Consider the following 20579-nt stretch of genomic DNA (forward strand, 5'->3'; position numbering starts at 1 on the left):
CTTATTAAACTCCTCAAGAAGATAATGGAGGAATAACCTATCCAAGTCTGAAGATGAAGTTCTTAGAGTAATAAATAACTTTGAAGCCCAAGGTTCTGACGATTTCACACCCCTCTTTTATAAGCATTTCTACCACATTATCAAATTTGACTTAATAAGGATGCTACAATTTGTTCATCATTCAATGTTTCTTGGGGGAGGGATCAATTCAACCTTTCTTTCCCTCATCCGAAAAGAATGGAATCCACCTCCTTCTACAGATTCTAACCCATCTCACTTTATAATGTTTTGTGCAAAATCATGTCAAATATGATATCCCATAGGCTTAAGCTCTCCTCCCCAAAATAGTTTCATAAAATCAAGGAGGATTTGTGGAAAGGAGACAGATATTCGACAATGTCATCAACTAAGAAGTCATGCATTCTAGTAAAACACATTTGATCAGGTAAGGCACAATTTTCTATTTGATGTCCTTCACAAATTTGGATTTTCTCCTTAAATTATTAATTAGATCACAACATTTAATTTGAGACCTTAGGTGCCCCCACTCGTAAATGGTCATCCCTCCCACCTTTTCAAAGCTTCTAAGGGATTTAGACAAGGATGGTCACTCTATCCATTATTATATATCGTCATGTTGATTCCCTAAGAAAGAAATTGGAAAAAGAGTGAAAATATTAAAAACATTTCGAGTATTTTTATAGTTAGAGGTGTCAAAAAAGATTAATCACTCACAATTTGCTTACGATACCATGTTAACTAAAGGAAATTCCATAATCATTGCATCCCACTTTAAAGCCATTGTGGATTTAGATGCTTGTGTCTCTAGTGGGGTCGTTAACTGTAACAAAAGGTAGCTTTATGCCTAGAAATTAAATACCATACTACAAATGTTTGTTGCAAGAATTCTTAATTTCCAAGTTCAAGAAAATTAGAAATTTTTCAATAATTTAGGCATCTCGATTGGCCTTAATTACCCTCTTCTACAACATGGAAAGATATCTTAGACAAAATCGAAAGAAAATTCCTCCACTCGGGGAACACCTGGCTCAATCCCATGGGAAAGGTGATATTTATTAAGTTAGTTCTCTCAACACTCCCCCTTTTCTAGTTCTCGGCCTTATTAGAATTCAATATGGTTAATGCTTCTATTACTAAAGAAATCATAAGGTTCTTGTGGCACGGTTGAAAGACCAACCATAAAAGTTCCATTTGATAAATTGGAACATTATATGTGCCCCCAAATCCCATGGGGGACTGGGAATGAAGGATTTAGACATGGTAAACATAGCAATTGGTGCTAAATTTCCTTGGGGACTTGTCTCTGGGAAAACTAATTGGACGAAAAGGCACCACATAAAAAATATTTATCAAGGGAGTGAAAATGAAGTTTGGACACTCCCTTCTTATTAAGGAATGGGTCACAAATTTGGAATTTTTCATTTGCAGTGATCCTGCTTCTACAAAGCAATCTTACTTAGGTACCTGTTGCAGAGGCTATAACACCCTTCAAAATTTTGGCTTGCATCCAATTTCAGAGTCTTCCTTAGATTTTTTCCTTGATGTTTGCAAGCATTCGAGCTCATCCCATGAGCCCGTGTTGAGTCTTTGCAACCTCCTCGCTTGACCGTTCATCGGACATTGTTTTTCATGATGGTCACAATGTCATGCTTGCAACCATGTTCCTGTTATGCATAAGGTCCCTCTTCATGTGTACAAGTTGCATTCGCAATGTAGACATCTATCACACTCACACATGAAATTTTATGCACTGTCATGTAAGTGTCGTTGCGATTGTTCAACGATCTATCACAAGTGTTGCGCTTGTCGCTCGCACCGTCGGTCAGTCACACTGAGTATATGTTGTCTTGATGGTTCGAGGCGTCTTGTCGTCAAGTCATGTTGAGTGTGTGTTCGCAAGGTCATGCATGTACAAAGTCACTTGTTCACACACTTAGTCATTTTGTTGAAGCTATGTCAACCAGACCAACCCCAACAGTCAGACCTTGGTTGAGCTGCACTGCACAATTTCAGCCCTCAATGAACATGTATTGCTGCCCAGAATTAGGCAGAGCTTGAGGTTGCCCCCAAGGCAGTCTGCGCTGCGCAATCCTGGAATCGACTTGACTGACTGTCACCCAGAATATCGCAGAAGTTTCCTAGCAAGCCATCTCAATCTACACTATCCGCAAGCAATTCAACTAAGCCTCCAGATGGTCAGATGAAGAGTTTGACCGAGCAGTGACCTCGGGCCTCAATCCTCCAAAAAAATTGCACAGAAACTGCCAAGCATGCCCGCTTCCAATCACTGTGCGCAAACATGCCGAACAGACACCCGTTGCCTGTCACTGCACTGCCGTAAAAAATTGTGCAACTTTTTCAGCCAATCACCATGTTAGTCAGCCTGCTACTCATCCTAATAACTATGCAGTTTTCATGAGTCCCAGCTGCCCAACATCCCACTCAACTCAGAAACTACGCAGGGATGTCAAGCAGGCTAGCCTCCCAGCTCTGCACAGTTTTTACCAATGGCCTCCCACAGACCGCTGCTATCTCCCCAAAAAAATTGTGCAATTTTTTCCAGCAACCCGCTACCAAATCCCTGGATAAATTACACAATTTTCATTGCCAGTCTCCCTCTGGTACCCTCATTCTCTCCCTGAAAAAATTGCATAGATCTACCCTCCAGTCGAGCTCAATCTCGCAAACAGTCACTGCTGATCCAGATTGCCCATCTCAGGCTCCCAGTGACCTCTGCACAGTTTTCATGGATAGTCCCCGGAGCCCGCATCCTGGCTTGAAATCTGCCTTGCACAGTTGCAAAGCCTTTTCCTCTCTCCCAATCACCTACATCCAAAAGCGAAAGACAATGCATCATGGTAGACTAGGAGATTTCTGGATTTGATGTCATCTCGTTATTAGCGATTGTAGATACAAGTACATGGATGAGACATGGTGCGATGACGAATGGGATGAACAAGGATTGCATGCAAGGAGACTTGTTTGCGAACAGACAAACACATGGAGCATGCCAAAGTACAAGCGACGGAGAGACATGCACGTGCAACATCAAGCGAACACCAATACCATCGAAGACCCCGCACACCTTATCAGGTGGAGGTGAAGCTATGACACACCAAGAAAATGTCCATCACTCAGCAGCACTGCAGCTCGACATGGGCACCACCAACAGGGTGAACATACCAGCTCTGTCATGTCGAGTCATGTTATGAGTCATCTCGGCCACATCACTATTGTGGGCCATACTGTTGTAATCAATGTAATGTAACGTGGAAGTCCCAGAGAGCCACATGTAAATCTGAAGAGTCATGTAAGTCAAACAGTCATGAGGGAAGTTGAACAGTCGCAAGGGCCAGTTTTACCCTTGGCTATAAATACCCCCCATTTGTGCATGCAAGAGACTTTTTCACCTTGGCTCCTCCCACATAGCCTTGATAGTTTGTAGTCTTTTCTTTGTGGTGTGAGCAGTGGCTCCAATGCCCCGCTATTGCATTTAATGATGTATGGTGTACCAACATGTCTTGGAACTTTCACTTAATTCAAAATCTTGACAACATGGCGGCACGTTTTCACACATGTATTGTATTTGTTTGTAAGACTATTCTTTGGACACTTGTAATGCATGTTTCTTTAACCTATGTTAAAACATTTGAACTATTTCAGTTGTTTTAATACATATGCTTATGAAAATGTGTTGTATCAGTTGTTAACGTTGTCTCGCCTGTGTGGGAAATCCCACTAAACACTCAACAGAACCATTCCCATAAACTTGTTATAACGATCGTCGCATTCGTTTGGACTACTCCGTTGGGTGTTGTGCGTGTTATCAATTCACTGTGTGTTTGTGACTACTGCATCGATGTGGACTACTCCGTTGGAAGCTACGCATGTCTTGTTGTGTTGTCTATCTCTGACAGAGTTGGGACTATTCCCTTTCAACTTGAGACTCACTTCCACCCTCTCCCTTTGCGGTGAAAGAACCTTGACACAAGTAACACTAAGCACTCACCAGGCATGTGAACCTCGTTGTTCAAAGACAAAGCAGACCACTCTCATGTGATGACAAGAGCTAAGGCAAACCTTTAATATAATAACAACGGGGCAATCATACCGAATGGGACTCCTACACCAAACGGTGTGAGGTCTAGTTGGGACTTCATACCGAGGAGATCCCATGAATGTTGGCAAGTCTAGCATCATCAACATTGTTGGCACTAGAAGGAGAGTTTCCAGTTGTTTATGGTTGAATGTCCTCTCACCGCCACTCATCAATCACCTGGTCAAGGTAGTAACTCACACTACCTCTCACCTACGCGCAACTCTGAAGTTGGTTACTCCTCACCTCCCAGACGTCAACAATAAATTTCGTATCAGCACCTTCGCTCTGTCCATCCCATCACCCATCAATTCGCGAAAGTAGTCAGATTGATCCCAGGAATACAACATCTTCCATACACATCAAGAAATCCAAAGACCACTCCCACAGGATTTGTTGTATCATCAGTGGAAGAAGAAGTTATTGCCACACTCGAAGGTCTAACAAAATTTGTTGAGAACAAAGTGGAACCTCCAGTCTTCCAACAAAGAGAATGAGGCACCCTCGTGACCTTGGGCTCAGATTTTGGTACAGGAGGTGGAGGGGAAGGCAGTGAAGGAGGCAGAGGCAGAGACGAACCAACAGACTCAGAGTCAGAACCATCATATTTTGAAGAAGAGGGCGAGGACGAAGAAGAAGAAGAAGACATGGCATACCAAAACTTGGAATGGATGACTCAGGGACCATTGGCTCTCCCGAGTGCTTTGCATAGGATATCAAATTGTTCGAAGAGAATGCTCACAAAGTATGACCTTGACAACACAGTGAAGGAAATATACCACTTGGACAACTTCTACCTACAGCTGCATACACTCGAGGTGTGGCATGACGATGTTGCATGCAGATTTCTTCCATTTACCTTGGATGGCCATGCATCAATATCGTATCACAGCCTTCCTACCAACTCCATTCATAATTGGGTTATGTTCAAACGAATATTTTTAGAAAAATTCGTTGATGACAAAACCCCAGCCATGTTACTCAAAGAGTTTGGAAATCTGAAAATGGAGTCAAAAGAAAAGGTAAAAGATTTCCATCAAAGGTTTTTTTGCATATTGAATAAGTTTGTAGCAAACAGGAAACCTCATGACTCCATCAATGTCGATTACTACACGTTTGCACTGCCAACCAGTGTTGTGCAGTTCATCAAGAGAGCTACAAAACCAATGTTACTAGAAAACTATGAAGAGGCAATCACTGTAGAGAAGGACTTGCGCGTGATTGGAGTCATCAAGGATGATGAACCAAAAAAGGACTCCAGAGTTGCGAGCAAGAAGCCCTAGGCTACGACAAGTAAGGGTAAAGACAAGGAAGCAAGTGACATTGAAACCCTTACTCATCTTGTTAAGAACTTGACAATAGAAGTGTCCTAGCTCAAACAACAAACAATTGACACATATGCAAGCATCCGGCTGCTTAGACAAAGACAAGGAAGCATGTCATCAAGCAGAAATTACTTCCGGGCTAAAACTGTACAGAGCTCTAGTACAATGTTCCAGTTAGAACAGTGCGCAAACAACGAATTTTTCTCATTTCATGAAGACGATCACCCGGAAGGGTCTTGTTTGGATTGGAAACAAGTTGCAAACTCAATATGCAACCATATGCCAAACATAGTGACTAGTATGCAATGCCAGCCGAGAGACACAGACGATGACAAAGATGTTGCACCCAACACTAGGCAGGTAATCAATATGTATCAGTGCTCGCAAGCAGCAAAAAAGACAATCACTGAGAAGCAGCCCCAAAAGCAAAATGGTTGATACAATCTCAAAAGTCAAGTGGCTCCCCCTAAAATTGGGGAAATGTGAGAAAAGCTTGAACTGTTGAGGAAGGTTGCTCCACCAGCTGTCCAAAAGAAAAAAACACAAAGCAAGCCCAGGAAGACAACGACGAACAAGAATACATCCATGAGCAACAAACTACAGAACACTCCGCCAGACAATATGAACACAAGTTTGACCCCAGAAATCTCAATGAGTCTGCCCGCTCTTAATTATAACATTGTGGCAGACATGAAGAAAACTCGCACAAACATCAGTTTGTTCGAGTTGGCTAAGATTCAAAGTCAGTTGGATATTCAGTTGCGCGCGCTGGGGAAAACATCTATAGACAATGTAACCTATACCAACAAGGGAGCAAGCACATCTCTCGGTTCACTCACAACTATGCTCAACACACTCCGGATGGAAGAAGCAAACTATGTTTGTGTTCCATTCTTGCTTTCATTCGAAATATTTAACTGCAATTTTCACAACTATTTGGTTGATTCTAGCACATCAACCAATGTCGTGCCACTCTCCATTGCCAAGAAGATCAATGTGCAATGGAGCAAGACATCTGCTCGAATCATCCAACTCAAACATACATGTGTACCAGCCATTGGTGAGCTTTGGGATGTGATCATCCGACTATCCCATGACAATCGAGTTCACCAGTGGATAAACATGTTGTTGTGGACATACCAGAAGCATATGGATTACTACTGAGCAGAGACTGGTCTAGCAAGTTGAATGGATACTTTGTTATAGACTGGTCACACTTATGGCTTTCATATAAGGCCAAAAGAAATCAAATCCAAGTGTTATCCAAGTGATACATGAGGCATAACATCAGTCCCATCAATGGCGAGAATGAACCATTGGCCTTCGCAGAGCTCATGTTCGACAACTACCTCTTGGAAACAACGCTAGGGTGTTATCTCACACAGCTAGCTTCAACCCCACCAAGCACGCAGTTGGGTCTCCTTCCTTGCCCAACTGATGGAAATGAAACCTGTATTGTACATTGTAACATTAATAGCAGCAGCAGTAGCAACAGTACATGCGCGTCAAAAGGTCCGTGTACAAATGAGTTGCGGACCATGTATTTTGACAGATCAAAGACACAAGATGGCTCTTGAACAGGGTGTGTTTTGATTGACCCAAATCACAGGAAAAAATTGATCTCAAGTTTCTTGGAGTTCAAGTGCACAAACAACATTATTGAATACAAAGCACTCGTGTTGGTCTTGCAAAAGGTCATTAGCCTCAACATTGTTGTGCTCAAAGTGGTAGGTGATGCATAAATCATGGTACAGTAGGTACGTAACACCATACATTGTTTATCACCTCATCTCAAAAGTTACCAACAAGAGGTATGGCGACTAATCTCTAACTTCCAAGCATTCAATATCATTGTTGTGCCAAGAACACACAATGCAACTGTCGATACCTTAGCAAACACAACTGCTAGCATGTCACCGCTTAGGGATAGATTTACTGTTGAAATTTTGTATAAGCCTTATATCCCTGATAACATAACTAATCTACGTGTTTTTGATGATGATCAACAGATACTGCACTTCATGGAAAACATTGATGCCTTCAAGGATGCAACAACTGATGAAGATGAGCATGAGTAGTCCCTGCAAGCTGCAGCTAATGACAAGAAAGGAAACCTCATCCCCAAGTGTGGTTTCTCTAAAAAGGCTCTATGACTTGCAAAACCACTTTCAAGGGTCAAGAAATAGTAAAACCCACAATTCCACCATGATGAACGAACAGGTCAATCTCAGAACATACCACGATCTGAAGTTCATTAGTCTCGGTACGTGCTACACACTGCAGGAGCAACAAGTTTTTGTCTGCTTTTTCAACAGTACCTAGATATGTCCGCATGGGCATATGATGGCCTAAGCACATACAACATGCGAATAATTCAACATGTGATTCCAATCAAAGAAGGCATCAAGCCATTACAGCAAAAACTTAGGAAAGTACATCTATCACTTGAACCCCTTATACAAAAAGAAGTGACTAAGTTGTTGGATGCTCGGATCACTTACAGAGTTAGTTATTTTAAATGGGTTTCTAATTTAAGTTCTGTACGTAAGAAATCCATGGGAATTCACTTATGCATTGATTTCTGAAACTTGAACCACTCACAGAACAAAAACAACTACCCTGTGCCGTCATCGGAACCTATGTTACACACAATATCTGGATTAGGAAATTTGTCTTTGTTTAATGGTCTTTCAGGATACCACCAGGTTCCAGTAGCAAAACCTAACAGTCTGGTACTAGTTTAGGAGAAGCTTGGCCGACACGTGTACCATCTGTAATCACTTGATGGGAGGATTGACAACCTTCCTGTCAATGGCCAGGATCTCAAACTTTGTTTTCAGTAGGCCGAGTTGTGCCTCGTGCCATGTACATAGTCTATTTACTGCTTTTTGTCTTTTCGCTTTGCTTACTATTTTTGTTTCATTTTGTTTTATGTGCTTAGTATCATGCTATTTTTATTTTTGTAAATAAGTGTTTCCCTCTACTGAGTTATAGATTTTTAATGAGTATGTGGATGAGATCTAAAGAGTCTTGTGATACTGCAGCACTTGGCCAGCCCCACGTTCGTCTTCTATGTGCTTGGTTATAACCTTCGGCTGATAAAGTCTTGACAGAAAATACGAGTCATCTGCAAGGGAAGCTTTGGTACAACCATGGACTTGTGTCCACACTGGGAAACTCTGTGTCTGTACTCAGCCTTCTACTCTATGTGTTCAAGCTCATCCAACTAGTAGAAACAGAGAAGGGGGAGATCTAAATGAGCAAACCTATGTCAGAGGTCTTACATGATTCTCTGAAGGAACAACCTCTTCTGCTCTCAATAAGTCAGGATCTCTCTTCTGCCCAAAAAATAATAAGTGCCTATGCATAGTCCTCTAAAAAAAATATAAGGCGAAAGAAGAGAAAGACTTCCTACGCAGAGAGGTGAAGCATGAAACTCCACCGTGGTACTGACTAGGCTCGTTGGTAGTGAAGCAATGCATGTGTTCCTACGTGACTCCATCAGGGTATTATCCAGGCTTGGTGGTTGTCTAGTCAATTTAACGTCTTAAATTGCTCTACATAAATTATCAATCCGGGTATCGTAAACTGATGAAGTGTGGTGCACCATATGTGCTTAGTTAACCTTTTTCTTACTTCGTTGTTTTATAGATTTTATTTTGTTTTGGGGTTTTGTTTTTGTTGATCTCCTAAAGTGTCTAATGCAAATGGAAATCCTATTCTAAGGTCTTAAGAATACTTTTAAAGGTCAAGTATGGATGTAGATTTCAAGAAAAGGCTTATGTTCCTAATGGTAACTTCCAAAACTTAGCACTTCAAAAGATCTCAAAACATGTTATTGATGGAATTAGTACTTAAAAAAAAGTGTAAATATGCAGCTACTTCAATCAAACAAAAGATGAAATACTGATCATGAAATCACTATCTCTACTGCTTGTCTAAATACGGAAATACAAGTTAAGCTATTGCACTCAAACAAATCAAAAACTACAAACTAATAAAAGTAAAATCAAATCACATCCTTCATAGTTCGATTCCTCGTCAGTTAGTCTAGCTATGGCTTTCGGAGATAATCGTCAATGACATGAGAAATCTGATATTTAATTGCAGAAAAGTAAAACTAAAATCAAATCACAACATTCATAATCCGATTCCTCGCCAGTTAGTCTAGCTATGGCTTTCGGAGATAATCGTCAATGACATGAGCAATTTGATATCTAATTGCAGAAAAGTAAAACTAAAATCAAATCACAACATTCATAATCCGATTCCTCGCCAGTTAGTCTAGCTATGGCTTTCGGAGATAATCATCAATGACATGAGCAATCTGATATCTAATTGCAGAAAAGTAAAACTAAAATCAAATCACAACATTCATAATTTGATTCCTCGCCAGTTAGTCTAGCTATGGCTTTCGGAGATAATTGTCAATGATATGAGGAATTTGATATCTAAACTAACTGACAAAGCAAATAAATAAGACTAAAATCAAAGCATAACTGAAATTGAAAAGTTAAAAAAAAAACAAAGTTAGCAGAGAGGAAAATCTCATGTCACTATTTGATGCAAAAACATGTAAAGAAAAACTAATCTACAATCAACCAATTGAACACACTTACATGAATTAAAATTGCATGAATGGAAAATCTAATCTATCAAACTTGAAAGCAATCAAATGACATAATGAAATCAAAGCAAAATTACAAAATGAAATCTACTCTACCGCACATTCTAATATGCTCCATGACATCTACTTCACATCTCCTTCCATGTTGAGAAAATCAAAGCTTTATTCAAATTCTTCAAAATTACAAAGTACAACAAAGCTCTCCAAAGCTTTCCAAAGCCATCTCACAAACTAACAAGCTTAAGAACTAACAAGCTAAGACTCACAAGCTAAGCTCTAAACTCTAAGCTAAAAACTAACAAATGAAGGAGAAAGATCTCCTATTTATACAAAAAGATGAGAAGTCATCTCATTAATGAGAATCCATGAATCTCTCCCTCTACCTCTAGAGTCCTAATCAAAATAAGAACTGATAAGACACATGTCTTCTTAGAGTTTCAATACAATTAGGAGATGTGACACATATCCTCATAATCCCATGATTCTTTCCACTCAAATTCGAATTTGGCCTTAGAGTCTCTAGAAGTCTCCTTTTGACCTTCACATGTCATCAATCTTAACCCACTTGTTAGGTATAAGCATATGCACATTATTTTCTAATTTTTAACAACAAATTCACTTAAAAATGCTAAGAATTAATCAAGTTTGGAAAAACATAAATGTGGCCCAATAATAATGAAAGTGGGATGAATGTAGTGACATAGTAGTGAAATGGAGGTGATATAATGGACATAATAGTGAAAGTGTAATGGAAATGAATAACATTTTCAAGACCCAACATACCCCCCAACTGAAGTCATTGCATGTCCTCATGCAATATATATTACATTAACTCTTTTGATCCTTGAGCTTTGGCTTAACTTTGCATGATATCATTTGATAACTTCATATTTCTGCAAAGTGTTTTACTTGAATTGCAACATGGTTGGTTCTTGTGTTACAACCAATTTTTTTTTGTTGTTGCATTCTATTTTGATCTTTGAACTTTGCATAATGATATTTTGATTATTTTTGCAAAGTATATCTTTATTGGATTGCATGATGGTTGGTTCCTGTGTGACAACCATAATTTTGTTTGTATCCAATTTATCCTTTTAAGCACTTTTTTGAAAAGCCATTGTATGCTCATAATAACAATGTAATAGTTAATATATGTTGGAAGTATGTGGGTTCCTAAGTATGATATGGACATGGCAAGATATGAAGATGAATGTATTCCCCCCCCCCCCCCCCCCCCCCAACTGATGGTATTGACAATTTTATGAAATGAGGAAGAGAAATGTTTTTCCAACAATTATTATTCTAGCTTTTTATGGAATTCTATGGTCAAAAGTTAGAAAATGACGTACCTTAACTTACCCTTTGGAATGGATGAGTTGTATGTGTGGTGGCTGCAAAATTCTGATCATATTCTTCTTCAAGTGGCTGAACAAGAGGAGTCATGGATAAAGAGATAAGATGACTTTTTATTGCTTCTACTAAAACTTGTTGACTCTGCTCCAAAACGTTGAAAATAATAGTCTTGATGTCTTCAAAACTCATTGGCACAATTCCTACTATGTGAAAAGATGTTCTGATGTCGAACATAGTAGGAAATTGTTGACTTAGTGGCCATTAATGGATGCCGTTAGTCAACACGAGAACTCTCACCATTGATGACAATGAGAGTCAAGATGCCCACACACATCTTGCTAGGTACGAATGATTTTGCCGATGTCGAGTCACCTAGAAGATCTGACGAACAAGGGAAATTAATGTATTCCCATTGTTTGTCAGCATGAGAACTTGCCATTAAGGCATGCAAGCCTCAAGGTGTTTTTACAAAGAACTTAGACTCAAAGGACTATGGACTCAATAATTTGCATTGAAGCAGGGCTTATTTGCGAAATGAAAATGACAAGAGATGGAAGATGGCAATGGAGAGTAGAAATGGCAATGGGCAATAAGCATGTGAATGAGCCTCTTGATTTTATTTGTGGGTTATGAATGGAGAAAAAGAGATGGAAAGTGTATGTGAATGTAAATGGAAAATATGGAGTGAAATGAGGTGAATGGTTTATTATAAAGTATGGATGTGATGAAGACAATAGTATCTGAAAGTTTTTCAAGTGTTTGAATCTGATTTTGCATCAGCATATTTCCTCTTTGTTGTTGATCATCCTCTTATGAAACAAATTGGTCTCTTAGAGAGACACCATTCTCTTGTAGTCATTTGTCCTTCCTCTTGGAACCTGCAAAAAAAACTAATACTTCTTCTGCAATGGAATGTAAGATTATCAAAGGAGAGAGATGGCCAATCTCTCTAGTTATGATATTTACACACAAAACTAAGAATTTGTATTAATAAAACAAGTTCTTAAAGGAAAAATCAAAAGAATTTATACCTGCTTTGGAATTGGTGCCCCAAGTTGAATGTTGCTTATTTTCAGCAATTTATTTCATTATTTGCCATTTCAAACTCAAATGATGGATTTCTCATTGTGTAGATCTTGTTGAGATCTTTTCAACGATACTTGAATCATTAAAATCTGATTTTGTATGAGAAAGTTAGGCTGATTTGAACAATGAGGTTTTTTTCAGCTGCAGAATTGGAGAATAGCTGTGGAATTGGACTTTAGCTGCAGAATGTCAACGGTTTCTGTAGCTAAAAATCTTGAATAAAAAGTTAGTCATTCATCTTTTATCATCAGCCCAAAATTAATCAATACCTTCAGAAAAGTGAGCAAATAACATATTCATTTCATTGATTCAAAATTATTAATTTTTTTCTTGACATGCGGTGACTTAGTGTGGTGACTTGGTGATAATACACAACTTGACTTCCCTTTGACCGGGGTTTTTTTCATCGACTTGGATCAAATGAATAGGACACCATCCATGTACTGACATTTTCTCAGCTACCCATGTAGCTCATTTTGTCTCTCGACACCTGTAACCTACAGAAGTAATAAAATGGTTGCGGAATTGCCAGTTAGCTGCGAAACCAAGCTGCTTTCCACAGCTAAAAGACAACCAACCATCAATGTTGAAATTTAGCACACAATCCTCCTACTTCTGTATGATCAATAGCAAGATCCATTGGTTCCAAGGCATAGTTCTCAAGGCCGCTGATTAAAGGAATTTTAGAAACTGGATTCAGCCATATGCTAATTATTGATTTACTCAAATTACTTAAAACTAGAGCATATAATCCACCCTCGCTGTAAGTGCAGTTTGATAAAGATGAGCTTTATCGGTGCTTTTCATGGGATTACGGGTTGACAGAGGGTGTTTTATTGCAGAGTTTTTGGCTGAAAGTATGGTCAGACTGCCAAACATGTTATAATAAAGTTAAACACGTACACAGAACTTGTCAATGGAGACAAAATCTATGAGTATCAACACTTGTGCCGATATTTTAGCAAGTAAAACGCCGATTCATAGGAATAGCTGTTAGATGGGTGCTTGGAGAAGTGCCGTATTTGATCATCTTACTTTCAAACAGGAAGTAGTGGAACAAGATTAGATGGGTTGTGGAAGACGTGTTTCCTCAAACAACCAAAGTGTTTCTTTGTTCATTTAATAAAAATCTTCTTTTTTTTTCTCACATATTCAATGACACGGTGGATAACCTGGCAGCCAAGGAAATCGGATTTGAGTGGATTTCTCAAAGAAATCGAACTATGGCCGCAACTGTTAAAAAAAACCACTGTTTTTTCTCACGCGGCAAGCAAAAAGAGGCTTCAGAGAACCGAGATCTTCTCTCAAACCGCCACGAATTTCTTAAAACGGTTTCTTGGTTATCTAATTGACCCTACTGATGAAAAAACCCATGTTTTATTTTTTCCAAATTCGCCTTCATTTGGCCAAATCGTGCATCTGAAGTTTAACGTTTTTCTCTATTTTATGTTTTTCTTGAGTTGTTGCATTCGGCCTGTAAAATCGATTTCAGGAAAAATTTGTTTTCAGATGCAATCAACAGTAAATGAATTAGTCAGGGAGGGGACGTCATAAAATGTTTCCTACCATATTAAGCAAGTGTTCTAAATAATGAGATCTATTCTAGCTGGAGCAGCTCAGAAGTTTGTTTCAAACGCTTGCCAAAGAAACAAATGGGAATCTTATAGTGGATTCAAATTTGATGCAAATCCGTGTGAGGTTGGAAAAGAGTTCAAATTCTGATCTTCAGAGTAAAAAAACCATCATGTTTTTTTTTATTGGTCTTTGAGATAAGATCATGTGGCAGGCCAAGACCAAAGTCATAGTCATTTCCGTGCCTCCGTATGAAGTACCAATACAATACTGAGAGCAGCATTATAACAAGCAGTGCAGCGGAGAAACCCAACCCAATTTTAGCACTAACAGATAAGCCACGCTTTTTCCAAAAGTATGGACAATCTAGTAGAGATGGCACTCCATAAAGGCCGTGACTTTCTCATAAATGTTAGAAAGCATCTCCATATAGGTATGTTCTCAGTGGGGATGTTCTGGCTGTATGAAGGATTTTCACTAACATTAGCCTGCTGCTGCTGGTTACAAGAGTAAGGCAAACAACTAGAGGAGGCTTTTGCAGATTTATATATATATATATTTAAATGTTTTTGCAGGTTCGTTTTAAGGCCAAAACTTGAACAGGGATGTAGATTTTCTTGTTGAGGCCACAGTGAAAGCTAGGATTCAAGATAGCCATAGATTGTTTTCCCCTTCTTTTTTTTTCTAAAATTGTGAAATTTATAAGAAGAATTAATTATTTTCAATTTCAGGCAGCAAAGTCTTCAAAAAAGAACATGCTAAAAACAGGACTTTGACTGAGCTTTTAAGCTGATTTTTTTTTAGTCTGGGTTGGGTGACTAGGATAGGATCCATGTTAGGACAATTTTGGAGATGCCCATGTGGTCATTTTCTTCATTGGATGCCTGTAACCTGCTAAACCTTGAAAATAGCTGCGGAATTCTCAATTAGCTGCGGAATCAGGCTACATTCCGCAGCTAAGTTGCAAAACCTTATTAAAACAGGATACAGTGTTTTGAGGACCACTACAAACCATAACCAGTCAATCTTGGATAGTTGAACCTATCAAAACAGTTGGGTTTCTTTTTTTTTTTTGAAACAATTGAAATGAAGTTTATTTTGTCTCCTCTTTTTTTTCTTTTCTTTTTTAATTTTTAATTTTTTATTTTTAACATAACAATTCTTTTTCTGATCCTCCAGATCACACAAAGTGCAGGAGGAGAACATACTCAAGAATTTTTTTTTTTTTATTTTTTTTACATAACAATCCTTTTTCTGATCCTCCAGATCACACAAAGTGCAGGAGGAGAGCATACTCAAGAATTATTAAATTTTTTTTTAGATGTAAGAAATAAGGTCTCCTAATTGCACTTCCCCGGCAACGGCGCCAAAATGTCTAGTCAATTTAACGTCTTAAATTGCTCTACATAAATTATCAATCCGGGTATCGTAAACTGATGAAGTGTGGTGCACCATATGTGCTTAGTTAACCATTTTCTTACTTCGTTGTTTTATAGATTTTATTTTGTTTTGGAGTTTTGTTTTTGTTGATCTCCTAAAGTGTCTAATGCAAATGGAAATCCTATTCTAAGGTCTTAAGAATACTTTTAAAGGTTAAGTATGGATGTAGATTTCAAGACAAGGTTTATGTCCTTAATGGTAACTTCCAAAACTTAGCACTTCAAAAGATCTCAAAACATATTATTGATAGAATTAGTACTTAAACAAAAGTGTAAATATGCAGCTACTTCAATCAAACAAAAGATGAAATACTGATCATGAAATCACTGTCTCTGCTGCTTGTCTAAATACGGAAATAAAAGTTAAGCTATTGCACTCAAACAAATCAAACACTGCAAATTAATAAAAGTAAAATAAAATCACATCATTCATAGTTCGATTTCTCGCCAGTTAGTCTAGCTATGGCTTTCGGAGATAATCGTCAATGACATGAGAAATCTGATATCTAATTGCAGAAAAGTAAAACTAAAATCAAATCACAACATTCATAATCCGATTCCTCGCCAGTTAGTCTAGCTATGGCTTTCGGAGATAATCGTCAATGACATGAGCAATCTGATATCTAATTGCGGAAAAGTAAAACTAAAATCAAATCACAACATTCATAATCCGATTCCTCGCCAGTTAGTCTAGCTATGGCTTTCGGAGATAATCGTCAATGACATGAGCAATCTGATATCTAATTGCAGAAAAGTAAAACTAAAATCAAATCACAACATTCATAATCCGATTCCTCGCCAGTTAGTCTAGCTATGGCTTTCGGAGATAATCGTCAATGATATGAGGAATTTGATATCTAAACTAACTGACAAAGCAAATAAATAAGACTGAAATCAAAGCATAACTGAAATTGAAAAGTTAAAAAAAACAAAGTCAGCAGAGAGGCAAATCTCATGTCACTATTTGATGCAAAAACATGTAAAGAAAAACTAATCTACAATCAACCGGTTGAACACACTTACATGAATTAAAATTGCATGAATGGAAAATCTAATCTATCAAACTTGAAAGCAATCAAATGACATAATGAAATCAAAGCAAAATTACAAAATGAAATCTACTCTACCGCACATTCTAATATGCTCCATGACATCTACTTCACATCTCCTTCCATGTTGAGAACATCAAAGCTTTAGTCAAATTCTTCAAAATTACAAAGTACAACAAAGCTCTCCAAAGCTTTCCAAAGCCATCTCACAAGCTAACAAGCTTAAGAACTAACAAGCTAAGACTCACAAGCTAAGCTCTAAACTCTAAGCTAAAAAACTAACAAATGAAGGAGAAAGATATCCTATTTATACAAAAAGATGAGAAACCATCTCATTAATGAGAGTCCATGAATCTCTCCCTCTACCTCTAGAGTCCTAATCAAAATAGGAACTGATAAGACACATGTCTTCTTAGAGTTTCAATACAATTAGGAGATGTGACACATATCTTCATGATCCCATGATTCTTTCCACTCAAATTCGAATTTGGCCTTAGAGTGCCACATAAGGGTCTTCTAGAAGTCTCATTTTGACCTACACATGTCAACAATCTAAACCCACTTGTTAGGTATAAGCATATGCACATTATTTTCTAATTTTTAACCACAAATTCACTTAAAAAGGCTAAGAATTAATAAAGTTTGGAAAAACATAAATGTGGCCCAATGATAATGAAAGTGGGATGAATGTAGTGACATAGTAGTGAAATGGAGGTGAAATGGAGGTGATATAATGGATATAATAGTGAAAGTATAATGGAAATGAATGACATTTTCAAGACCCAACAGTGGCAATGAAGAAACACCATAGGTGAATACTTATACTCTGAAATTGTTTTAACTCACGAGCCAAACTACCCTTCCCGATTTCGAAACATTGTGATCAAGTTGAAACTTGTTGTTGTGTTTGACTGAATTGACGAAAGTTGAACAATGTCTGTCCATGGGGTAAGTGGGGAAGCCGAAGTAACACATGCAATGACTCAATACTCATTGAAAGACCAAGGTCCAGTGCTATTAATGGACCAAAACATAGAAGCTAGAGTTCAACCAGTGTGTCTCCAACTGTTGTAGCGGCTGCAACACCCTCCAAAATTTTGACCTGCATCCAATTTCGGAGCCTTCCTTGGATTTTTCCTTGATGTTTGCAAGCGCTTGGGCTCATCTTATGAGCCCGTGTTTAGTCTTTGCACCCTCCTCGCTTGACCTCTCATTGGAAATATTTTTGCATAATGGTCACAATGTCGTGCTTCCAACCATGTTCTACCTATGCACAAGGTCCCTCTTCGTGTGTACAATTTTCATTCGTTATGTAGACATCTGTTGCACTCACACATGAAGTTGTATTCACTGTCGCGCAAGTTTTTTCACGGTCATTCAACCATCTATCACAAGTGTTGCGCTTGTCACTCACACCGTCAGTAAGTCACACTGAGTGTATGTTGTCTTAATGGTTTGAGGCATCTTGCCGTCAAGTCATGTTGAGTGTGTGTTCACAAGGTCATGCATGTATGAAGTCACTCGTTAACACACTTAGTCATTTTTTTTGAAGCTATGTCGACTAGACCAACCCCAATGCCAGACCTTCGTTGAGCTGCACTGCGTAGTTTCAACCCTCAGTGAACATGTACCGCTACCCATAATTGCGTAGAGCTTGAGGCTACCTCCTAGGAAGTCTGGGTTGCGTAATCCTAGAATCGAATCGACTAACTGTCACCGAGAACAATGCAAAAGTTTCCCAGTAAGCCATCTCAATCTGTGTTGCCCGCAAGCAAATCAACCAAGCCTCCAGTTGGTCAATCGAAGAGTTTGACTAGGCAGTGACCCCGGGACTCACTCCTCCAAAAAATTGCACAGAAGCTACCAATCATGCCTTCTTCCACTAACTGAATAAAATGCACAAACATGCCAGATAGACACCCACTCCCTGTCATTGTACTGCCCTAAAAAATGCATAGTTTTTCCAGCTAGTCGGCCTGCTGCTCATCCTGAAAAATGTGTAGTTTTCATGAGTAGTCTCCCAGCTACCCAACATCCTGCTCAGCTTAGAAATTATGCAGGGATGTCCAGTAGGCCAGCCTCCCAGCTCTGCGCATTTTTTTCCAGTAGCCTCTCATAGCCCACTGCTATCTCCCTAGAAAAATTGTGCAATTTTTTCCATCAGCTCGCTGCCAACTCCCCAGAGAAAGTGTGCAGTTTCCATTTCCAGTCTCCCTCTACTGCCTACACTGTTTCCCTAAAAAAATTGTGCATATCTGTCCTCCAACCGAGACAGATCCCGTAAACAGTCACTGTTGATTAGAATTGCCCATCTTAGCTTCCCAGTGACCTCTGCGTAGTTTTCATGGACAGTGCCCAGAGCCCACATCCCGGCTTGAATTCTTCCTTGCATAGTTGCAGAGCCTTGTGCTCTCTCCTAGTCACCTGCATCCCAAAGTGAAAGACAATGCATCATGGTAGACTAGGAGATTTATGGATTTGATGTCGTCTCGTAATGAGTGATTGTAGATATAGGTACATGAATGAGACATGGCATGACAATGAACAAGATGAATAAGGAGCACATCCAAGGATACTTTTTCGTGAACAAACGAACACATGGAGCATGCCAAAGTACAAGCGAATGAGAGACATGCATGTGCAACATAAAGCAAACACCAAGACCATCGAAAACTTCGCACACCTTGCCAGGCGGAGGTGAAGCTATGATACACCAAGAGCACATCTATTACTCAACAACACTGCAGCTTGACATGGACACCACCAACAACATGAACATACCATCTTTTTCATGTCGAGTCATGTTATAAGTCATCTTGGCCATATCACTACTATGGGCCATACTATTGTAATCAATGTAATGTAATGTGGAAGTCCAAGAGACCCACATGTAAATTTGAAGAGTCATGTAAGTCAAACAGTCATGAGGGAAGTCAAACTGTCACAAGGGCCAGTTTTACCCTTGGCTATAAATACCCCTCATTTGTACATGCAAGAGACTTTTTCACCTTGGCTCCTCCCACATAGCCTTGAGAGTCTGTAGTCTTTTCTTTGAGGAGTGAGCAGTGGCTCCAATGCCCCACTATCGGGGTTAATGATGTATGGTGTATCGATGTGTCTTGGAACTTTCACTTAATTAAGAAGCCTAATAATAGGCCAACACATTTTCACACATGTATTATAATTGTTTGTAAGACTATTCTTTGGACACTTGTAATGCATGTTGCTTTAACCTGTGTTAAAACAATTGAACTATTTCGTTTGTGCTAATACATATTCTTACGAAAATGTGTTGTACAAGTTGTTAATGTTGTCTCATCCATGTGGGATATCCCATCAGACACTCAACAGAACCATTCCCATAAACTTGTTATAATGACCATCGCACTCATGTGGACTACTCCGCTGGGTGTTGTACGCGCTATCTATTCACTGTATGTTTGTGACTGTCGCATCCGTGTGGACTACTTTGCCGGAAGTTGCGCATGTCATGTTGTGTTGTGTGTCTCTGACAGAGTTGGGACTATTCCCTTTCGACTTGAGACTCACTTCCACCCTCTCCCTTTGTGGTGAAAGAACCTTGAAACAAGCAACACTAAGAACTCACAAAGCACACAAACCTCACTATTCAAAGACAAAGCAGACCGCTCTCATGTGCTAACAAGCAAGAGCTAAGGAAAACCTTTAAGATAATGGCGATCGGGCCATCACATCAGATGGGACTCCTACACCAAATGGTGTGAGGTTTAGTTAGGACTTCATACTAGGGAGATCCCATGAATGTTGGTGGGTCCAACACCATCAATAGTACCCATCAATGGAAAAGAAATAAACATTTGAAAGACATCATCCTAGGTAAATAGCCCTTCCAACATTTGTAGCATCTCCCCCCTCTCAAGGTAAAAGTGGGAATATTGACAATGATATATTTGACTAATTCCATATATCACCACTTTTCTTACTACTAGTCTCATTATGGGTTTTGATTTACCTCATCATTTCTCTCAGCTA

This window comes from Pinus tabuliformis, chromosome 4_1 (assembly GCF_031772625.1).
Source record: "Pinus tabuliformis cultivar Carrire ecotype Pingquan chromosome 4_1, CPIR1, whole genome shotgun sequence".
Taxonomy (NCBI): Eukaryota; Viridiplantae; Streptophyta; class Pinopsida; order Pinales; family Pinaceae; genus Pinus; species Pinus tabuliformis.